This window comes from Ovis aries, chromosome 10 (genome assembly GCF_016772045.2).
Source record: "Ovis aries strain OAR_USU_Benz2616 breed Rambouillet chromosome 10, ARS-UI_Ramb_v3.0, whole genome shotgun sequence".
NCBI classification, from domain to species: domain Eukaryota; kingdom Metazoa; phylum Chordata; class Mammalia; order Artiodactyla; family Bovidae; genus Ovis; species Ovis aries.
Window position 1 is genome coordinate 24,292,657 of NC_056063.1, and position 21,798 is coordinate 24,314,454.

Below are 21,798 nucleotides of genomic sequence, written 5' to 3' on the forward strand. Positions count from 1 at the left end.
GCATAATGTACATTGGATGAAGGGTGGAGAGTCCATGGTGTTTTATATATAACCATCCCAACTGTTTGTGAAACAGGGGTATCATTTTATATAAAAATCTCCTTCATGATATGTAGAGTAGGGCTGCATACCCCGAAGATCACACTGAAGACTACACTTTAAATGGATTCTCTTCTGTGGTGGTTGTAGTTTGATAAGCAATTTTTGAATTCACTTAATTGTATAGTGATACACACACATACACACACACACATATATATACAAATATATATATATATGCATTTAAACATACACCAACACTTAAAACCTGGTTTTGAATCCATTAATTAAACATATATATATATATATATCTCCATCTGTATGTACTGTGTGTGTATATATATAAGTAAGTAAACCTATCCATATAGCTGTATATAATGCCATATAAGTAGTACAGAATGAGAAAGAGTGGGAGACTGCTCCTGGGGACAGGTTCTTAAGATGATGCTTGCAGAGTAATTACCAGAGATAGTGAGGTTAAAATTATTAGCAAAGAAGGTAGAGTAGCCCATAAAAGACAATAGAAGTTACTTGCCGGTGTGTTACTGTCCCTATGGAATGGTTAGACATGTACTGAATGACTTGGAAGGTCATCTAACTCAAAAGTTTTTTTTTTTTTTAAGATGTACTCTCATATCTTGCCAAACGCTTTTTTTTGAATAGCAGATACATATTGTATACATATACACACACACACGTATATATATACACACATGGAATGTTTGATGGACTTATTTAATGCATGACAGTCCTCCCCACTAGATGCTAAGAATAAAGAGGTACATCTCACCTTTTTTGTTTATGATTTCAAAAAAAGTGTTCAAGTGTCCCCTGTTATCTTGTAGACATTTCACTGTTTTATTGCCACCTGATCTCTTCTCATGGAAATGGAAAACTCATTAAGAAAATAACACAAGTCAAACTAAGATAATAGTCTACAATTGGAATTAAAAACAATGACATCGGGTCACACTGGAAGAAATCCAAATCCATCTTCTCTTCCTTGTCTCAAATTATTGTTTCCTATAAAAATAGGGCTTCGAGTTTCCAACTATAAATTTATGTTCAAATTACATAACATTATTGACACTGTTAAAGATGGCACTTTCCTTTTATATATAGATATTACTGAGTTAACCATTCAAAGGAGATAAATTGTTTTCCAAAATCTTGATGGATTTTTGGTGATGATATACCCACATGGTGCCCAATCCCCCTTTGAACCAAGGAAGCAAACCTAAGAAGACCATTTTAAAGCTAGGGTCATCTTAACTTGGATCCTCATAACCCTATCCCATTGCCTTGGGACATAAAACACTTTGGCTCAAGAAAGTCTTGTATGGACCCATTCTAGAATCATCTAGGAGTTCTCAATATGCCCTGTTCATGTTTTCTAGGAAGCCCTTATGTCTACAGCTGAGGATGTATTGAAGACCTCGAAATAGACCATCTACCTCATGACCTTAAATTTGCAGAACTAAAAAGGGACTGCAGTCAGCTACATTCTTCTTTGTGGAATAATTTTTTGGGAGCTTCATTCCTAGGGCTATCCACTGTTTACCAGGATTTTTTATTTTCTGAGAATCATCATGCGAAATAATCAGAGTGCCTATCTCTAAGCCTCTGAGAGCCTCTACAATTAAAGAGAAAAAAATATTTTTAAAGAACACTCAAATATTAGGGTTATTATTGCTCTGTAGGATATTAAATAGCTTTGTATCTAAAAAAAAGATATGTCTCCCTGTATGTGCTGTATAAAAAGAAAATGTTGGCAGAGGCAAAAGACTTACTTGCTTATCTGGTTCATTTTAACCTCACAGCTTAACATTCTGATTTGTAATGTGCAAGCTACTTAGAGAACTGAACCGCGTATTTTCATTTAGCACTCCAGCATGTTCTTGGAACAAAGTGAACCAGCAAATGATTTTGCCCTTTCATGAATAAAAGAAGCCTTAATGAAAAAACATTTCATTATAATAGTACTTATGATAAAGAATTTTCCCTAACATATAAAATATCAGTGATTTTAACTTGAAGAACAAAAGCTGCTTTTTGTTTGCTGTACTGAACAGGGAACCACTAAAACCAGAACTTTCAAATCTTCCTAAATATTTTCTTACTAGTTATTACATTGCTATAATTGAAATATTGAGAACAAATATATATTAAAATCACCTCTTTTTTAGATTAATAGTTAATGGTTCTTTTAAGCACAAAATGCATAAAATCTGTTTTATAATGCAATATTTTAGCCTCTGATTTTTTTTCTTAACGTAGATGTCTACAAAATAAAAATAGAGACAGGAGACAACCTAATTGAGAAGAAGTCAACACACCGTGTTTTTGAAATGATCCATTGTTGAATAGCCTAGATATATTTGAACCATATAACCCTGATTCATTTCAGTTTACTTAAAGTTATTTGAAAGCTGAGATACTCTCTAATAAGTCAAGATCTTCAAAAATATGCAAGGATTGCATGTCAAATATTGAATGTGATTAAAGGTAATCTCTGCTCATAGAATATATTGCTATTCAGTAGCTTTTAGGAGTATTTCATAGTCTGACAGAACTTATTTTGATTTTAATCATAATGAAGTGGATATACAGGTATAATAAAGACAGTGACTGCTCAAAGGGTTTCATGTATCCTTTGGTTCATCTCCAATGCAACATTGCATATCTACTGTTTGCACTCCATCCATCATTATACCTACAGATGAACATCTTCAATTGCCCAGTTGGTCCTGTGTGTAGGGCTGCTCCCGCATAGACTGGAGGTTAATGACAGAGGAAAGGCCATATAGGAACCCACATTCCCTGCTGCCTCTATCAGATCAGGCTATTTCCATAGGTAGATGGCAACTATGATGAACATTTATTTTTCTGGACATTTATAAAAGTGTGGTAAGGTTCTGTATTCATGGTGAAATTTAATTGCAACCTGTAATGAATTATGGCTTCTGATAAAATACTCTAGTTTCTTTTCTGTAAGTTACAGATAAAAGTTTCTTTGTAATATATTTAAGAAAATTTCATATCAAGTAGGGCTTAAGCAAAGGATTTTAAGAAAGGGATTTCATATTGTTACATTCTTTCTTGATATATAAGAAGGGGCACAATTAAACTATTGGGCTTAAGACAAATGGTCAGTTGTACTCTGCTCCATTATGATGGGAAAATCATTATGTGGTTGAAACTGAGATTTCTGCCCATTTTTGTGCTTTACACTGAAATGAATGCTAACCATAATTATAAGGATAAATGCTATACGAATTCACTATAAAAATCTGTGTGAATATTTTAAGCGTCATCGAAATAACAAATACTTAAGATACACTACTGATATATTATCACTACTCATTAATTTTAAAAAGAATTTGACATTTTAATTGTAATGCATGCAGCAACTACTTTTATTTTCCTAAAATTCATAGCAGCACTTTGAAAGTGTTTGCCAATTATTTGACATATTATATTGTGAGACCAACCAATACAAAATATTTATCTGACTGTTGATGAGCTATTGTTGTCTTTTTTATTTCTTATCACAGAAAATGGTGGAAATAAACTTGAAGGACAATATATTGATCTTTTAAAAAATAAAATTTTATTCATAGAGACACATGCCTTTGGTAAAGGAATGGACTGAGTTGGGATAGATTTAATTTTTTTAAGAAGAATTATAAATCTGTTTTATTTTTATTTTAGTTTTCTTTTATATTATTATCATTGCGGATGCTACACCTGCTGTCCTCAGATGCCCTCTGCCATCCATCTGCAGGCAACCAAGAGCTCTCTTCAGCATGTTTAGTGTCGTGGGCCAAAACTTTTCTCAGTTTTTGTTTGACTGAAAATGTTTTTATTTGGTCTCACTTTTAAGGCTATTTCTATTGTTTGGAGTATTTTAGATTAGAAATTTTTTTTCTTTCAGTACTTGATGCTCCTCAGTTGACTTTTAGCTTCTATCATTTCTGCTGAAATGTCAACCATCAGTCTGATTATGGCTCCTTTGAGGGCAATATATTCTTTATTTTTAGTTGCTTTTATGCTTTCTTTTAGTCCTTTGTTTTCATTAGTTTTACGATTATGTACCAAACTGAGCTTTTTAGATTTCTGTTGCTTGGTATTTGAAACACTTTTTAAATATGACGATATCTTTCATAGGTATTGGAAAATTCTTGTTCATTAACCTTCCGAGGTAGTTTTGCACTTACCTTTTCCCCTTTAATGCCTCCAATTATTCATATTTTTTTCCTTTTCCTCTGTGCCATATTTCTAGTATTCTTTTATTAATTATTCGTATAATGTATTTCCATGCATATTTGCTTTCTCTGCTATTATCTGGATATTTTGAATGGTTTTATCTATCCTCTGGCAGGCAGGTAAGATGGGAGTAAACATCTTAAGCCAATCAGAACCTGAGCAGATAAGAGGTTAATTTCAACCTTTGCAAGCCCATGAACCCCTGGTTGACCCCCAGGATATGTTATAGGACCCCAGGGTCTAAGCATCTTGGCTATGTAGTAAGACCACTCCTCCTTTAAGGTTCCAGGATAATAATGAACTTTATCTCTGCAGTTTTGCAAGATTGATGAATACTCTGCCCTAAATTTCAGCAGCTTTCTCAATTATTTTCCTGCAAAGCTTAAGATTTTAACAAATGCTTTGAGAAAAGAGCTGCTGAGTGTAAGACATACTTCTGTCTGTCTCCCTTCTTACCAGGACATGAGACCCTTGTATTTGCCTTGGCAAATGCGTTGAGAGGAAATGTGGTTTGTAGAAGGTCAAGTCACCTCTCAGTGGTTTCTCTCCAACTAAGATACTGACTCTTCAAGTACTTGTTATCTTTGCAACTCTTTTTTAAGCTGATTTTTAAAAATTTGTTTCATATTGAAGTATAGTTGATTTACAATGTTGTCTTAGTCTCAGGTGTACAGCAAAGTGATTCAGCTATACATATACAAATATCCATTCTTTTTCAGATTCTTTTCCCATAAGTTATTAGAGTATTGAGTAGGGTTCCCTGTGCTATACAGTAGGTCCTTGTTGACTATTTTATGTATAGCAGTGTATATATGTTAATCTGAACCTCCTAGTTTATCCCTGCCCTACCTTTCCCCTTTGGTAACCATGTTTGTTTTCTAAGTCTATGAATCTGTTTCTGTTTTGTAAATAAGTTCACTTGTATCATTTTTTTAGATCCCACTTATAAGTGATATATGCTGTTTGTCTTTGTCTGACTTAACTTCACTTAGTATGATAATGGCAGCTCTCCTTTAGATAGAGATTTATTTGCTTGTTTGTTTATATTTACCCAGCTTTTCTAAATGTTATCAAAAGAAATATTAGGCCACTACATGCCATTCTATCATAGTCAGAAACACAAGTACTTCTTTTATATTTTGAATTTAGTGCCAAAAAATTTAGTCAAAGTGTTTAAAAGAAAGAAATTATATGTATATGGTATAGTATAGACAAATAATTATACCCACAGAGAGAGGAATGTAGCAACTGCAATGTAGTTTCAGAATTTTTAATCTGATTTTTCTTATTAGCTCAGAAATAACATTATTCTTACAAAATTACCAAGTCTTTGACTTTAGAACAATTATTTTAAACAACCAATTTAAAGCTATTTTGTATAAAATAATAAATTCTAAGTAAAACCTTATTAATGTGACTCAAATCAATTGTAATGAAGTTTCAACTAATGGCTCTTTCTTACTGAATCACAAACACACTATTAAATGAACAAAAAGTAGAGCAATGTAATGCAATAGCAATTTGACCTCTTTGTCACTGAGGTGAGATTTTTTTCCAGGCCTGTGGTTTTCTGAGTAATCTTCATTTCTCCCATTCAAAATCCATTACATAAAGACGGGAAAGTGTCAGTACTCACTGCTGTTTGTGTTACAGTTATAACTGTTATGGCTGAAATTGCCTAAAGCCTGATAAATTTCCTTAAAGGTGTTCTGTGGATGTACCCAACATGATAGTACACCTTTTCCTTTAACTTGAGGCATCAGCCAAACCAGCCTATGAGATATTGTCTCTGAATTCTTCATCAGTATCACTTCAGCATTTGATTACCATATCTGCTAGTTGTGCTCATATGATCCAAATCAGTCTTTGTTTACCTGAAGATGTGCATTGTCTTTTTCGAAAAAATATATACTGTGGTTTTCTTTTGTACAAAATGGATTCAGGAGTACATGGGGAGGATGCTCTCTTCCCAGGGCCGACAGTCTAGATCCATCACTGGACCCAGCACAGCATGGCCTCAGTTCCACCCTGGTGAGTGAGTTAGGTTGTCAGCACTGAACTTTCTGGGGCTGCAGAATCTTACATTTTCCCCACAGCCTCTTACAGGTTAATAACTGGCTTTAAGTATGATGAAGCCTAAGTGATAAGGGTCTGGGTAAAAGATCAGTTACGTTTCCCCAGAAGAGAGTCAGGAGTTCGATTAAATTCTGTGCTCAGTGCTGGTTGGTCCTGACCCAGAAATGAGTTGCATATTTGTCTTTTGAGATGACAGTCCTAACCTGTCCCTCAGCCCACAGTCTGCCGCCATGCTTGTGACCATGGTCCTGAAGACTACATCTATATCCATGGAAAACAGTTCATCACATGGTCAACAACACATGCACCATCTCCAAGCTTCAGGTGTAAAAGTGAAAGTGTTAGTCACTCAGTTCAGTTCACTTCAGTCGCTCAGTCATGTCCAACTCTTTGCGACCCCATGAATCACAGCACACCAGGCCTCCCTGTCCATCACAATCTCCCGGAGTTCACTCAGACCCACGTTCATTGAATCTGTGATGCCATCCAGCCATCTCATCCTCTGTCGTCCCCTTCTCCTCCTGCCCTCAATCCCTCCCAGAATCAGAGTCTTTTCCAATGAGTCAACTCTTCACATGAGTTGGCCAAAGTACTGGAGTTTCAGCTTTAGCATCATTCCTTCCAAAGAAATCCCAGGGCTGATCTCCTTCAGAATGGACTGGTTGGATCTCCTTGCAGTCCAAGGGACTCTCAAGAGTCTTCTCCAACACCACACTTCAAAAGCATCAATTCTTCGGCGCTCAGCCTTCTTCACAGTCCAACTCTCACATGCATACAGAACCACAGGAAAAACCATAGCCTTGACTAGACGGAACTTAGTCGGCAAAGTAATGTCTCTGCTTTTGAATATGCTATCTAGATTGGTCATAACTTTTCTTCCAAGGAGTAAGTGTCTTTTAATTTCATGGCTGCAGTCACCATCTGCAGTGATTTTGGAGCCCCCCAAAATAAAGTCTGACACTGTTTCCACTGTTTCCTCATCTATTTGCCATGAAGTGATGGGACTGGATGCCATGATCTTCATTTTCTGAATGTTGAGCTTGAAGCCAACTTTTTCGCTCTCCTCTTTTACTTTCATCAAGAGGCTTTTTGGCTCCTCTTCACTTTCTGCCATAAGGGTGGTGTCATCTGCATGTCTGAGATTATTGATATTTCTCCCAGCAATCTTGATTCCAGCTTGTGTTTCTTCCAGTCCAGCGTTTCTCATTATATACTCTGCATGTAAGTTAAATAAGCAGGGTGACAAGATACAGCCTTGATGTACTCCTTTTCCTATTTGGAAAAGTTCCATGTCCAGTTCTAACTGTTGCTTCCTGACCTGCATACAGATTTCTCAAGAGGCAGGTTAGGTGGTCTGGTATTCCCAGCTGTTTCAGAATTTTCCACAGTTTATTGTGATCCACACAGTCAAAGGCTTTGGCATAATCAATAAAGCAGAAATAGATGTTTTTCTGGAACTCTCTTGCTTTTTCCATGATCCAGTGGATGTTGGCAATTTGATCTCTGGTTCCTCTGCCTTTTCTAAAACCAACTTGAACATCAGGGAGTTCACGGTTCACATATTGCTGAAGCCTGGCCTGGAGAATTTTGAGCATTACTTTACTAGCGTGTGAGATGAGTGCAATTGTGCGGTAGTTAACTCAGATGACCATTGTATCTACTACTGCGGGCAGGAATCCCTCAGAAGAAATGGAGTAGCCATCATGGTAAACAAAACAGTCCGAAATGCAGTACTTGGATGCAATCTCAAAAACTATAAAATGATCTCTGTTCGTCTCCAAGGCAAACCATTCAATATCACAGTTATCCAAGTCTATGCCCCAACCAGTAACGCTGAAGAAACTGAAGTTGAACCGTTTTATGAAGACCTACAAGACCTTTTAGAACTAACACCCAAAAAAGATGTCCTTTTCATTATAGGGGACTGGAATGCAAAAGTAGGAAGCCAAGAAACACCTGGAGTAACAGGCAAATTTGGCCTTGGGATGAAGAATAAAGTAGGGCAAAGACTAATAGAGTTTTGCCAAGAAAATGCACTGGTCATAGCAAACACCCTCTTCCAACAACACAAGAGAAGACTCTACACATGGACATCACCAGATGGTCAACACCGAAATCAGATTGATTATATTCTTTGCAGCCAAAGTTGGAGAAGCTGTATACAGTCAATAAAAACAAGACCAGGAGCTGACTGTGGCTCAGATCATGAACTCCTTATTACCAAATTCAGACTCAAATTGAAGAAAATAGGGAAAACCGCTAGACCATTCAGGTATGACCTAAATCAAATCCCTTATGATTATACAGTGGAAGTGAGAAATAGATTTAAGGGCCTAGATCTGATAGATAGAGTGCCTGATGAACTATGGAATGAGGTTCGTGACATTGTACAGGAGACAGGGATCAAGACCATCCCCATGGAAAAGAAATGTGAAAAAGCAAAATGGCTGTCTGGGGAGGCCTTACAAATAGCTGTGAAAAGAAGAGAGGCGAAAAGCAAAGGAGAAAAGGAAAGATATAAGCATCTGAATGCAGAGTTCCAAAGAATAGCAAGAAGAGATAAGAAAGCCTTCTTCAGTGATCAATGCAAAGAAATAGAGGAAAAGAACAAAATGGGAAAGACTAGAGATCTCTTTAAGAAAATTAGAGATAGCAAGGGAACATTTCATGCAAAGATGGGCTCACAAAAGGACAGAAATGGTCTGGACCTAACAGAAGCAGAAGATATTAAGAAGAGGTGGCAAGAATACACAGAAGAACTGTACAAAAACTGTACACGACCCAGATAATCATGATGATGTGATCACTAACCTAGAGCCAGACATCTTGGAATGTGAAGTCAAGTGGGCCTTAGAAAGCATCACTATGAACAAAGCTAGTGGAGGTGATGGAATTCCAGTTGATCTGTTTCAAATCCTGAATGCTGTGAAAGTGCTACAGTCAATATGCCAGCAAATTTGGAAAACTCAACAGTGGCCACAGGACTGGAAAAGGTCAGTTTTCATTCCAATCCCAAAGAAAGGCAATGCCAAAGAATGCTCAAAGGTAACATGAGTTCACATTTAATGAGGGATTAAATGGCAGGCCCTAGGCTGTTTGATTTCCCTGCATTATCTTGTTAGCCTTAGGACAACCATCATCACCTCCCGTTTTACAGATAAAGAAAATAAAGGCTTAGGTTGATTAAATAGCTTTCCCAAGTCACATAGTTATTATGTGGTAGTGCCCCGAATTAAACCCAAACCTGAAGATAATACAAGCTTGGAATCTGAAACATTTTCTCAGTGTACCCACATGAATTACTGAGCAGTTGCTAGTTTTCTTATTTATTAGTCCTAGCATGTATGACGTCATGTTTCCAAACCTTTTCACATTTTATTTGTTGTTGTTGTTGTTTACTCACTAAGTCATGTCAGACTCTTTTGCAATCCTGTGGACTGGAGGAGCCTGCTAGGCTCCTCTGCCCATTGGATTTTCCAGGCAAGAACACTGGGGTGAGTTGCCATTTCCTTCTCCAGAGGTTCCTCCTGACCCAGGGGTAGAACCTGCACTTCCTATTTTGGCAGACAGATTCTTTACCACTGAGCCACTTGCTAAAGTGTTAGATTTTTAGGGACTGGATTTAAATCCAATTGTACAATGTCTGTGAAAACACTGTCCTTGTTCCTTCCTTTTTAGTTCTTATCTGTATTTATCGATGTCAATTTCAGAAAAACTCACCCAATCTTTATCTTTCTTTGCCTTTTCAAGTCTATTTTAAACAAGACTGTTCCAAGGTCTGCCTCTTGATTTATATTTTGTGTGTGTCTGTGTGGTTTTTGATATAAACCAGCTCTAACCACGAGAAATCATTCCTTTGTTTTCCGTCGCTGTGTTTTTGTCATTTTGAGAATGTAAGAGAACGGAAATGATAAGAGTATTCGATCTTTGGATCATCTTTGTCTTCTTTCACTCAGTATCAATGCTGTTGAGATTGATCCACAGTATTTTGTGTTTCAATAGTTTGTTCCTTATTTATTGATGAGTAGTATCCCATAGGGTGGATGAAGCACATGCTGCTTAACGTCTGGGTTATTTTCAGGTTGTTACCATCACCAACAATACCATTATAAACATTTGTGTACCAATTTTTGCGTGAACGTAAGTCTTCATTTATCTGGGATACATGCCCAGAGTGTAATTGTTGAGTCATATGCTAGTTGCACATTTATTTATTTTAAGTTTTTAAGAAACTGCTTCCGCGTGATTGTAGTGCTTTATAGCCTTAGCAAAAATATATGAATGATCAGGTTCTCTACATCCTCATCATAAAAGGACATTGGAACATAGAATAAGGTAACATCTGTACCTTCACACCATTATCATTTTTTATTCTAAGATTCAGCCATTCTTCTAGTAGTGATATTTCTTTGTGGCATTCATTTACATTTCTCCAGTGGCTAATGATGTCAGGCATTATTTTATGTGCTTATTTGCATCTGTATATCATCTTCCAGGGCCTGTCTCCTTATGTATTTGGCACATTATCTAATGTGCTTTTGTTCTTGTTTTCAGTGTTTGAGATTTGACTCATTGGAAAAGACTCTGATGCTGGGAGGGATTGGGGGCAGGAGGAGAAGGGGACAACAGAGGATGAGATGGCTGGATGGCCTCACCGATTCAATGGACGTGAATCTGAGTGAACTCCAGGAGTTGGTGATAGACAGGGAGGCCTGGCATGCTGCGATTCATGGGGTTGCAAAGAGTTGGACACGACTGAGCAACTGAACTGAACTGAACTAAGTATCTATATACTAGTCATTTATCTAATGTGGTTTGCAAGTATTTTTTTTCACATCTATGGCTTGTCATTTCATCTTTTTAAATCATTTGCAGCGTGAAAGTTTTAATTTTGATGAAATCCAATATATCTTTTTTTTTCTTTTATAGCACCTTTTTAAAAAGGAAAAAAAGCATAGAGAAAACAAGGGATTTACTCAAAGAAAATTTACAGCAAAGAAAGCCAGCTTATTAACTTCTTCTCTTGCTTCTAGTTATAGCTTCACAAGCCTGATGGGCTACAGTCCATGGGGTCACAAAGAGTCGGACACGACTGAGTGACTGATACATACGACATGCATACATATAGTCATACTGTCTCCATCAGTCTGGGCCATTCTTATTTCTGTTGACATACAGGTATGCCATAAATTTCTTCTTGTCTATTTTTGATTAAATGCATGAATGCTTATCATGACCTTCTAGAAATCATCTGTTCTTATATACAGTTAATCACAATTTGAACTATTTTTCATTTTATTTTTCATCATTCCCAATAATGAAGGACAGGCAAGCCAGGCATGCTGCAGTCCATGGGGTCACAAAGAGTTGGACATGACTGAGCGACTGAGCAACAACAAAACTTACTTACACTGTGTCATCTCCAGCCACTGACAAAACATTTATTGCCTTTGTGGTGATTACAGTTAGGTGGGTCTGTCTTGAATTCCAGATTCAAGATGAGTTAATTACTTGAGAAGCAAAAAAAAAAAAAAAAAAAAAAACCATTAAGAATGACTCTGGATTTGCAGAGAAGATAGATCCCCAAGCCAATACTCAAATGATATATGTATTCATATAGTTATTATAGTGAACATGAATCTTAATGGTTTTTCAACTGTAGAATCAAACTTTAGCCAAAAGATGGAGGGCCAACTTTAGTGACAGACCGTACTGGAAATGTTATAAAGTTGAAAATATATAAATAAATTAATAGCTCACAGAAGTCTGGAGGTGAAATTTAAAATGAGGACAGAACATGAAATATAAATTTATGAATATCATTATTTAGGAATGGTATTTAAACTTATGAATATTATTAAATATAGATTTATAAATGTATATTTAAATATACATTTATGAATATTATTCTAAAATATAAAATAGTTTGAACCATATGAAACTGCCTATATGTGATGTTTTTTTTAATACAAAATGACTATTTCATATGATTCAACCTGGTGCTAGTGGTAAAGAACCCACCTACCAATGCAGGGAAGATCCCCTGGAGGAGGGCATGGCATCCCACTCTAGTATTCTTGCCTGGAGAATCCCATTGACAGAGGAACCTGGTGGGTTACGGACCATAGTGTCTCATAGGGTCGGACATGACTGAAGTGACTTAGTACACATGCAATACTAAAATAACAGTCATCATTAGGTGGAAAATACAGAAGATTGGGAAGAGATAGTATATGAGAAGGAGGTCCTTATCATTCATAGCAGGACACCAATAGAAAAGTGTCTAAAGGATCATATTAAAATATTTTTTTACAAAGTTAATCTTTGTAATTATTAACTTTCATATACCAATCACATTCATATTGAACCTGTCTTCACATTTTTTTAGCTTTGTTGATGTGTAATTGACTAATAAATTGTAAGATATTTAAAATGGACATTGTAGTGATTTGATACAGGTCTGCATCAAAGGTGAAAGGATTCCTCCCACCTAGTTAAAAATCCACCATCTCGTATCTTTTTTTTTTTTTTTGATAAAAACATTTAACTTCTCCTCTTTTAGCAAATTTCAACAATAAAATACAGTTTTTTCAACTATAGTCACCATGTTATACATCAGATCTTCAGCTCTTATTCATCTCATAGTTGAAGGTTTGTACCCTTTGAGCAACCTCTCACTAGTTTCCCTAAACCCGCATCACGGCTCTTATGAACCACTTTTCTACTCTCTTTCTATGAGTTTGACTATTTTTTTTAGATTCTATATGTAAGTTAGACCATACAGCATTTGTCTTTCTGGTCTGGCTTATTTCACTTGGTCTAATGTCCTCAGGGCTCAATCATGTTGTTACAAATGGTAGAATTTCCTTCTTTCTCATGGTTGAATAATATTCGTGTATGTGAATGAGTGTGTGTGTGTGTGTGTGTGTGTGTGTGTGTGTGTGTGTGTGTGTGTTGGGTTGGCCAAAAAGTATGTTCTGATTTTTCTGTAACATCCTATGGAAAAACTGAAAGAAAATTTTTGACCAACCAGTACATCACATCTTCTTTATCCATTCATCCATTGATGTATATCTGGGCTGTTTCCCTGTCTTTGCTATTGTGAATAATGCTGCAATGAACATGGGAGTGTGGCTATCTCTTTGATATCCTCTTTTCATATTCTGTGACTATATACCCAAAAGCGGGAATTCTGGATCATATGGTAGTTCCATTTTAGATTTTTTAGGAAACACACAAATGTAAACACTTCTTTTGTCTTCTTTTAATAATATTTATATTAAAGATTTCTAACTTTTAATAATACTTTTCATTTGCAGCATTGCCTTTCTAAGACTGATTGCCAGAAATGGCTGGGAATAGTTTTTCCTGTAGTACCAAATACCTGACAACAGTAACAATGAAAAGGCAGAATTAAATAATTGATGTGGCTTCTTCTGGAATCAACCTTGCTTTTGTTTGATTTGATTTATCTTCCCGGCATTTTCACTGACATAACCTGTCCATAAAATTGTAGTGTAAAACAAAAACATCAAAAACACAAGAAAATGCATAATACTTTCTGCTTGTAAAAATTCTGCTTTAGGTAAAATTCATGTCTGAAAATTAATTATTGATGAACTAACTAATAAAAAGATTCATATCTCAGACTTAAATCAGATTGTTTTTATAGTAAATTACCCAAGGCAGATGGCATTTTCTAGTTGATGGGATGTTATAGTTAAAAGCATTTGAGAAAGATATTAACAGGATGACACACTACTTTCACACGGTATGCCATTTAAATTTTGCTAAACCACCCCAGTCATTTGGATTGAAGTGATTGAAGCCTCCGATCTGAGGTTATTTAGACTCCAGTTTAAGTCCTGACCTTCACATCCACTGACTCAATAACCTTGTACAAATTGCTTAATATTTCTAATCCTCAGGCTTCTCATCTGTAAACTGAGGATAAGAGTATCTAGCTAAAAGTGCAGTTGGTAAGGTATATAAAACAAATATGTCACAGGGCCAGGAGCATAATATTCTTTCATTAAGTGGTGGGATCACAGCTAATAATTTATTACTGAAGGTTCAATATGGAAATTGAATCAAAGCTCAAAGGTTGTTTCTAAGTGAAATGACTGTAACTTTTTTCATTGAAATCATGTTCTCTATCACTAATGGAGATGCCCTGGATATACCTGCATTATAAAATAGATAATGCCCTTGACCCTAAAGATATTGTTTAAGTTTTAAAGAGAGAGAGTGATATGATTAAAGATTAGTTTTAGAGGTGAAGAACTAATGGCTTCTGCTATAGTCCTTCCTATCACTTTGTAGTAGAATGAGGACCCCTCTGAGGGGGGAAAGTGGAAGAAAAGAAAGCCCATGATAGCTCCAGATGGGAGTAGGCAGGGCTATTGTGTACCAAGGCAACTTTGACAAGATAACAGCCATTAGAAAATGGGTTTCATGACGACCAGCATTCCCACGTATCTGTTTTGCTTTGTTTTTATTCTAGCAGCAAAATAGAGAGGACGTACAAGACCAAAAAAAGAGAGAGAGAGAGGAGACAGTAGGATTTATCCAGAATTCATCCAGATGCGGCAGAGAAATAAGGGTGTAGGCTCAGTCACTTGGTACTTACCTAAGATTCTATGATAGGAACTGTGTCAAAGAGAGAGTTCCAAAGCAAAAACCTTAACACAGGAAATATGATAAGAACACATTCCTACCTATCTTAGAATTTCATTACAAACTGATGAGGAAAATAATCCTTTTCAGTGTGACATTGTTTAGGGATAGGGTTTGTAGGAAAGGATTTCCTTAAAACGGCTTGATCGTTTTTGACCCACTATCAGTAACATAATTCATCTTCAAAGACAAACTCAATGAGCAAAGTTTTGATTTTTCTAAGTAGCAGCTTTCTTTAAATAATAACTTATAAAACAGTTAAAACCAATTAAGAGCAAATCTGATTTAAAGTATTAAAAAACAGCATATCATTTAGCTTTAAAAACTTTAAAACAACACAAAAACAAAGAATACTCTAGAATATATTATTGTTTTGAGAGTCTTACTGCTTGTTGTTGTTGTTAAGGCAATAGTAGCATCTGACTCTTTGTGACCCCATGGACTGTAGCATGCCAGGCTTCCCTGTTCTCCGCTATCTCCCTGAGTTTGCTCAAACTCATGTCCATTGAGTCGGTGATACCATCCAACCATCTCATCCTCTGTGGTTCCCCTCCTCCTCCTGCCTTCAATCTTTCCTAGCATCAGGGCTTTTCTAGTGAGTCAGTTCTTCGCATCAGGTAGCTGAAGTACTGAAGCTTCAGCTTCAGCATCAGTCCTTCCAGTGAATATTCAGGGCTGATTTCCTTTAGGATTGACTGGTTTGACCTGGCCTTTTCAGATTGTGTTCTCAGACTCAGAAATGGAAGTGAGAGCCTGCTGTGTATTTATTACTGACTGGAAGAGAAAGTTAGGAAGCAGGATTGGCAAGAGCATCAAGTTGAGTTCTGGTGCAAACCCCAGAGTAACCTTGGCTGATCCCATAGGATGCTCAGAGCTTAGCCTGACTCCAGATTTACCTGACCCGGGACACAGTGACTGGACTTTTTACGCCTGCATCAATTAATCATTTGCTGTGTCACCACCCCAACAGCTGTGACCTTGGGTGAGGTGAAGGGACTGGCAGCTGAAAGCTGTCTCCTGTCCACATGGGCAGCAACTGATGCAATCAAGCATTAACTGAAGAGGGATCTGAGTGACGTATTACAGTACCACCAAAAAGTTTTCTCCAAACTCTTAGCTACAGTTATAAAAAATTCTCTCAGTTCAGTTTAGTCGCTCAGTTGTGTTCGACTCTTTGTGACCCCATGGACTGCAGCATGCCGGGCTTCCCTATCCATCACCAACTCCCGGAGCTCACTCAAACTCATGTCCATTGAATCGGTGATGCCATCCAACCATCTCATCCTCTGTCATCCCCTTCTCCTGCCTTCAATCTTTCCCAGCATCAGGGTCTTTTCAGATGAGTCAGTTCTTCTATTAAGGTGGCCAAAGTGTTGGAATTTCACCTTCAGCATCAGTCCTTCCAATGAATATTCAGGACTGATTTCCCTTAGGATGGACTGGTTGGATCTCCTTGCAGTCCAAGGGACTCTCAAGAGTCTTCTCCAACACCACAGTTCAAAAGCATCAATTCTTCAGCTCTCAGCCTTCTTTATAGTTCAACTCTCACTTCCATACATGACTACTGGAAAAACCATAGCTTTGACTAGACCGACCTTTTCTGGCAAAGTAATGTCTCTGCTTTTTAATATGCTGTCTAGGTTGGTCATAACTTTTCTTCCAAGGAGCAAGTGTCTTTTAATTTCATGGCTGCAGTCACCATGCAGTGATTTTTGGAGCCCAAGAAAATAAAGTCTCTCAACTGTTTCCCTATCTGTTTGCCATGAAGCGATGGGACCAGATGCCATGATCTTAGTTTTCTGAATGTTGAGCTTTAAGCAAACTTTTTCACTCTCCTCTTTCACTTTCATCAAGAGGATCTTTAGTTCTTCACTTTCTGCCATAAGAGTGGAGTCATCTGCATATCTGAGGTTATTGATATTTCTCCCGGCAATCTTGATTCCAGCTTGTGTTCATCCAGCCCAGCATTTTGCATGATGTACTCTGCATATAAGGTAAATAAGCAGGATGACAATATACAGCCTTGACGTACTCCTTTCCCGATTTGGAACGTCTCTTATTCCATGTCTGATTCTACTTGTTGCTCCTTGATACAAATCCTGCATACAGATTTCTCAGGAGGCAGGTCAGGTGGTCTGGTATTCCCATTTCTTGAAGAATTTTCCACAGTTTGTTGTGTGATCTACGTCAAAGGTTTGGCGTAGTCAATAAAGCAGAAGTAAAAAAAATTCTCTAGAGTTGTATAATTGTTAATATGGGGCATCCCTCTTTTTTCTGTTAGCCTTTGTATCATCGCTTCCTCTCCTAAGGACTCAAAAATGTAATTTTCTGAGGCCTGCCAACATTTTCATTTCCATTTCAATTTCACTAAAGACCGTTTAAAGAGTCATGGGCTTTAAGTGTGTCAGTGAACTTTTTAAACCTAATGCTGAGATAATAATTGAGAAGCATAGCTTTGAAGTCATGGGACATTATTTCCTTCCTAGTTAGATTCATGTCTTCCTTTTTATTCTTAAGAAAGAGAGCAGAATCTTAGAAATGTTCTTCTAAATAAGCAGTAGAAGAAAAAGAGATAGATGTGAGATGAAGTAGGCCTTTTAGCACCTGTCAGATTGAAAGCAGCCTGTACTCAGAGAATCAGACACTTCGTGTGACCAAAAGGGTGTCAGACTCTTCTTTTGAAAATAAGTAAAAATCACATTTGTAGATAAACAATTTTCAAGCCAAAATTTATAACATTTCATCGAGGATCTCAAAATATCCTTTCAAAGGACTTTTTAAGCCTTTCATTAATCATGGTCAGCTAGGTGTTTTTGTTTGTTTGTTTGTTTGTTTTTTTCTTTCTCCTTTAAAACAGTTTGTCATTTGTTTCAGAAACAGAATTGACACAAATGAGAGCGGTCATGATTTGACTTGGAAGGATGGAAGAGTTTTTTATTTGTTTACCTTTGGATGTGGCATTGCAATGGACATCCGTTGGGTTGGAGATGGTGGCTTGGTCGCTGAGTCATGTCTGATGCTTTGTGACCCTGTGGACTGTAGCCCACCAGGCTCCTCTGTCCATGGGATTCTCCAGACAAGAATACTGGAGTGGGTAGCCATGCTCTTCTCCAGGGTGTCTTTCTGACCCCCTTCAGTTCAGTTCAGTTTCCAGTTGTGTCTGACTCTTTGCAACCCCATGAATTGCAGCACACCAGGCCTCCCTGTCCATCACCAACTCCTGTAGTTCACTCAGACTCACGTCCATCGAGTCGGTGATGCCATCCAGCCATCTCATCCTCTGTCGTTCCCTTCTCCTCCTGCCCCAAGTCCCTCCCAGCATCAGAGTCTTTTCCAATGAGTCAACTCTTTGCATGAGGTGGCCAAAGTGTTGGAGTTTCAGCTTTAACATCATTCCTTCCAAAGAAATCCCAGGACTGATCTCCTTTAGAATGGACTAGCTGGGCCTCCTTGCAGTCCAAGGGGCTCTCAAGAGTCTTCTCCAACACCACAGTTCAAAAGCATCAATTCTTCGGCGCTCAGCTTTCTTCAAAGTCCAACTCTCACATCCATACATGACCACTGGAAAAACCATAGCCTTGACAGGGTTAGTATAAATTAACTTAGTCCCTTTGTACTTTATTGTAGGTCCAGAACAGAGTCTTTTGCATGATATGGGTGTGACAAGAGAGAGGAACACAGGTGTCCTTGAGTATTTTGCTATGTTTCACTTTGTTTCATATTGCTCATTTGTTTTTTCTTTAAAAAAATATTAGAATTTATGACTACTGCTCAGGTTTATTAGATGGACTTCTTGATTTTCACCTAATTATAGCAGCAATACTGCTATCATCATCCTCATCATAATTATTATGTTGCTGATAAAGGCTGAAAAGTGAGTGTGATACTTTTAAGCACCCATATTTTAGGAAACTGTTTGCTTTTGATCGGTCTCCAATCTAAATGCTCAAATGGAGTGTGTCATAAGAATCAGTAGCTCTTCTGTGCATATGGAGATCATAATGAGCTTTGGTGGCAATCAGGAAGGAAGAGTTTGAGGTCTGGGAAGTATTATTGTTGCAATTTGACAAATTCTATATATACAGTGGAGCGGGGGGGTGGGCGGAGCAAGAGGGGGTGTTTGACTCAGTCTGAAATTTTCATCAAATATGAAGAAAGAGCAGGGGAAGAAGTTGGCATATGTAATAATTGCATTTTTTTCTTAAGGCATCTGGATATATAAGATGCCCCAGAAATCCTTTATTCTATAAACTGGTGGCAGTAATTTTCTGCAGTTTGTTTCATTGGCATTACAAAGGTCAGAGTTGTTTTTTTTTAATTAATTTCTTTTGTATTGAAGGGTAATTGCTTTACAGAATTTTGCTGTTTTCTGGCAAACCAAAACATGAATCATTCATAGGTATACATATATCTGCTCCCTTTGGAGGTGTATGGAAAGAGTAACATGGAAATTTACATTACCATATGTAAAATAGATAGCTGATCAGAATTTGCTGTATGGCTCAGGAAACTCAAACAGGGACTCTGTATCAACCTAGAGGGGTGGAATGGGAGGGAGCTTCAAAAGGTTAGTTTTGATTAGACAGTTCTCTGGGAACAAGACTTAAAATTTCAGCACATCTGGTGCTCCAGGTCAGGAGACACTCACAGGGTGCAGTGCAAGGCTCGGGGGTCCAAGCAACCAAAGCCTGTGGAGTGAGAAAGGAAGTCACAGGGGTTTATGTTTAGATGCAGTGGTTTAGAAGGACGTACTCTCCTCCCCACCTCCTGCATCTATCAGATAAAACAGGGAAGAGCAAGAACCACACAGCAACACTTTCATAGGTAAATACACTGACTTTAGAACTTAACAGAAGCAAAGAAAGAACTGTTCAGATACATGGATGTTATTGCAGTTGTCCAAGGTATTCATTCATTCATTCTTCATCATTTGTACTAAATTCCCAGTATATACGGTTACAGCTGTATATATGATCTGCTGCTGGTGTGGGTTAAGCACTCAGTCGTGTCCAACTCTCTGCGACCCCACGATCTGTAGCCCACCGGGCTCCCCTGCCTATGGAATTTTCCAGGCAAGAATACTGGAGTGGGCTGCCATTTCCTACTCCAGGGGATCTTCCTGACCCAGGGATCAAATGCGTGTTTCTTATGTCTCCTGCATCGGCAGGCAGAGTCTTTACGACTAGCACCATTTGATATCAATAAAGGTTTGATGAGGTACCAATAGGTATCTGGGAAATGATAATAGCAAATTATCTCTGGATTTTGTATAAATTATTTTTATGAACTCTTGCAATGGAAATATGCTACAGGCAACCCACTTCCATTGATGGCAAATTCCATGTCCACTTATATAATCAAGTAAAGATATATTTACTGCTGCTACCATGTTGTAGATAACTTTGTGTCCCCTGAGTAAAGCCTTCACTGGCGGATTCTTGAATTATTAACCTCTATCAGACGGTAAAGCGTCTGCCTACCATGTGGGAGACCTGGGTTCGATTCCTGGCTCAGCAAGATCTCTTGGAGAAGGAAATGGCAACCTACTCCAGTATTCTTGCCTGGAAAATCCCATGGACAGAGGATCCTGGTAGGCTACAGTCCAAGGGGTCGCAAAGAGTCAGACACGACTGAGCGACTTCACTTCACTTCACTTCACCCCCTATTTAGCTTATTTTTCTTTTGTTTTTAATCACATTCAGTGATCACCTTGTTCTGTACAGTTATATCAAGACACCACCTGTTGATTTGTGTTACGATTGAAGTTTGGGCTTCCCAGGTGGTGCTAGTGGTAAGAATCTGCCTGCCAATGCAGGAGACATAAGAGACAGGCATTGGAATTCTGGGTTGGGAAGATCCCCTGGAGTGGGGCATGGCAACCCACTCCAGTATTCTTGCCTGCAGAATTCCATGGATGGAAGAGCCTGGTGGGCCATAGTCCATAGCGTCACAAAGAGTCAAACATGACTGAAGGGACTTAGCAGGCAGTATGCACACACAATTAAGTTAGCATGTGGAGATCACACTGTCCATACTCCTACTGATGACAGTGCAGTGTGTCAAAGATGAAAGGAGGAGGAAAAGGGCACTTGATAACTCTTGAGTTGCAATATACTTTTAAAATTTCTGTTTATTTTTTTGACTGTGCCAAGTTTTAGTTGCAATGTGTGGAATCTAACTCCCTGTCCAGGGATCGAACCCAGGCCCCCTGCTTTGGGAGCACAAAGTCTTAGACACTGGACTACCAGGGAAGTCCCTGCAATATTCTTAATTGTTTGATGTTATATACCAGCAACATTTTGGACTGCTCTGGTACCTACTGTGGAGTCTTTCCATACTTTGTATTTAGAAGGTCTTTTGTTCAGCTAAATGTCCAATAGGCTTCTAACTGAGCTCATCAAACTCAACCAAGGCCTCATTCTTTCTATCAAACTTTCTTTCTATTTTCCCAGTGTTATGCTATGAATTTACTCTCTCTCTGCTTGTACCATCTTCTTACTCTACCCTTGTGACACTTCTGATGCTTTTCAGTTTTACTTAAGGATGGATTTGCCTTGATCTCAAGAAATACATTTTTATTTTTCTATGAGACAATGTTAAAAGAGTGATATTTCTCACAATTAAGTATATTAAGAAGAAGAATTCTACTCACAGGGATTAACTGAGAGGTTTCATTCTTAGGGCCTTTGCGTTTACATTAGGTTGGCTCTTCTGACTTGTTATCATGATGCTCATTGTAAA

The 21,798-nt window shown here is 37.7% G+C and overlaps 1 protein-coding gene across 9 annotated transcripts in view; it reads left to right on the plus strand.

The window, feature by feature from the left end:
- The window catches only part of TRPC4 (transient receptor potential cation channel subfamily C member 4), a 212,039-nt gene that overhangs the window by 7,886 nt on the left and 182,355 nt on the right, over positions 1 to 21,798 (plus strand). For 2 of the 9 annotated variants that reach the window (XM_060394393.1, XM_060394392.1), the window contains exon 2: positions 11,415 to 11,559. The exons of 6 other annotated variants lie outside the window; for them this stretch is intronic. The gene's annotated coding sequence lies outside the window, so the exon portion shown is untranslated. Of the gene's footprint in view, positions 1 to 10,988; positions 11,560 to 21,798 lie in introns of those variants that run through there. One more of the 9 variants, XM_060394391.1, reaches the window with a different exon arrangement.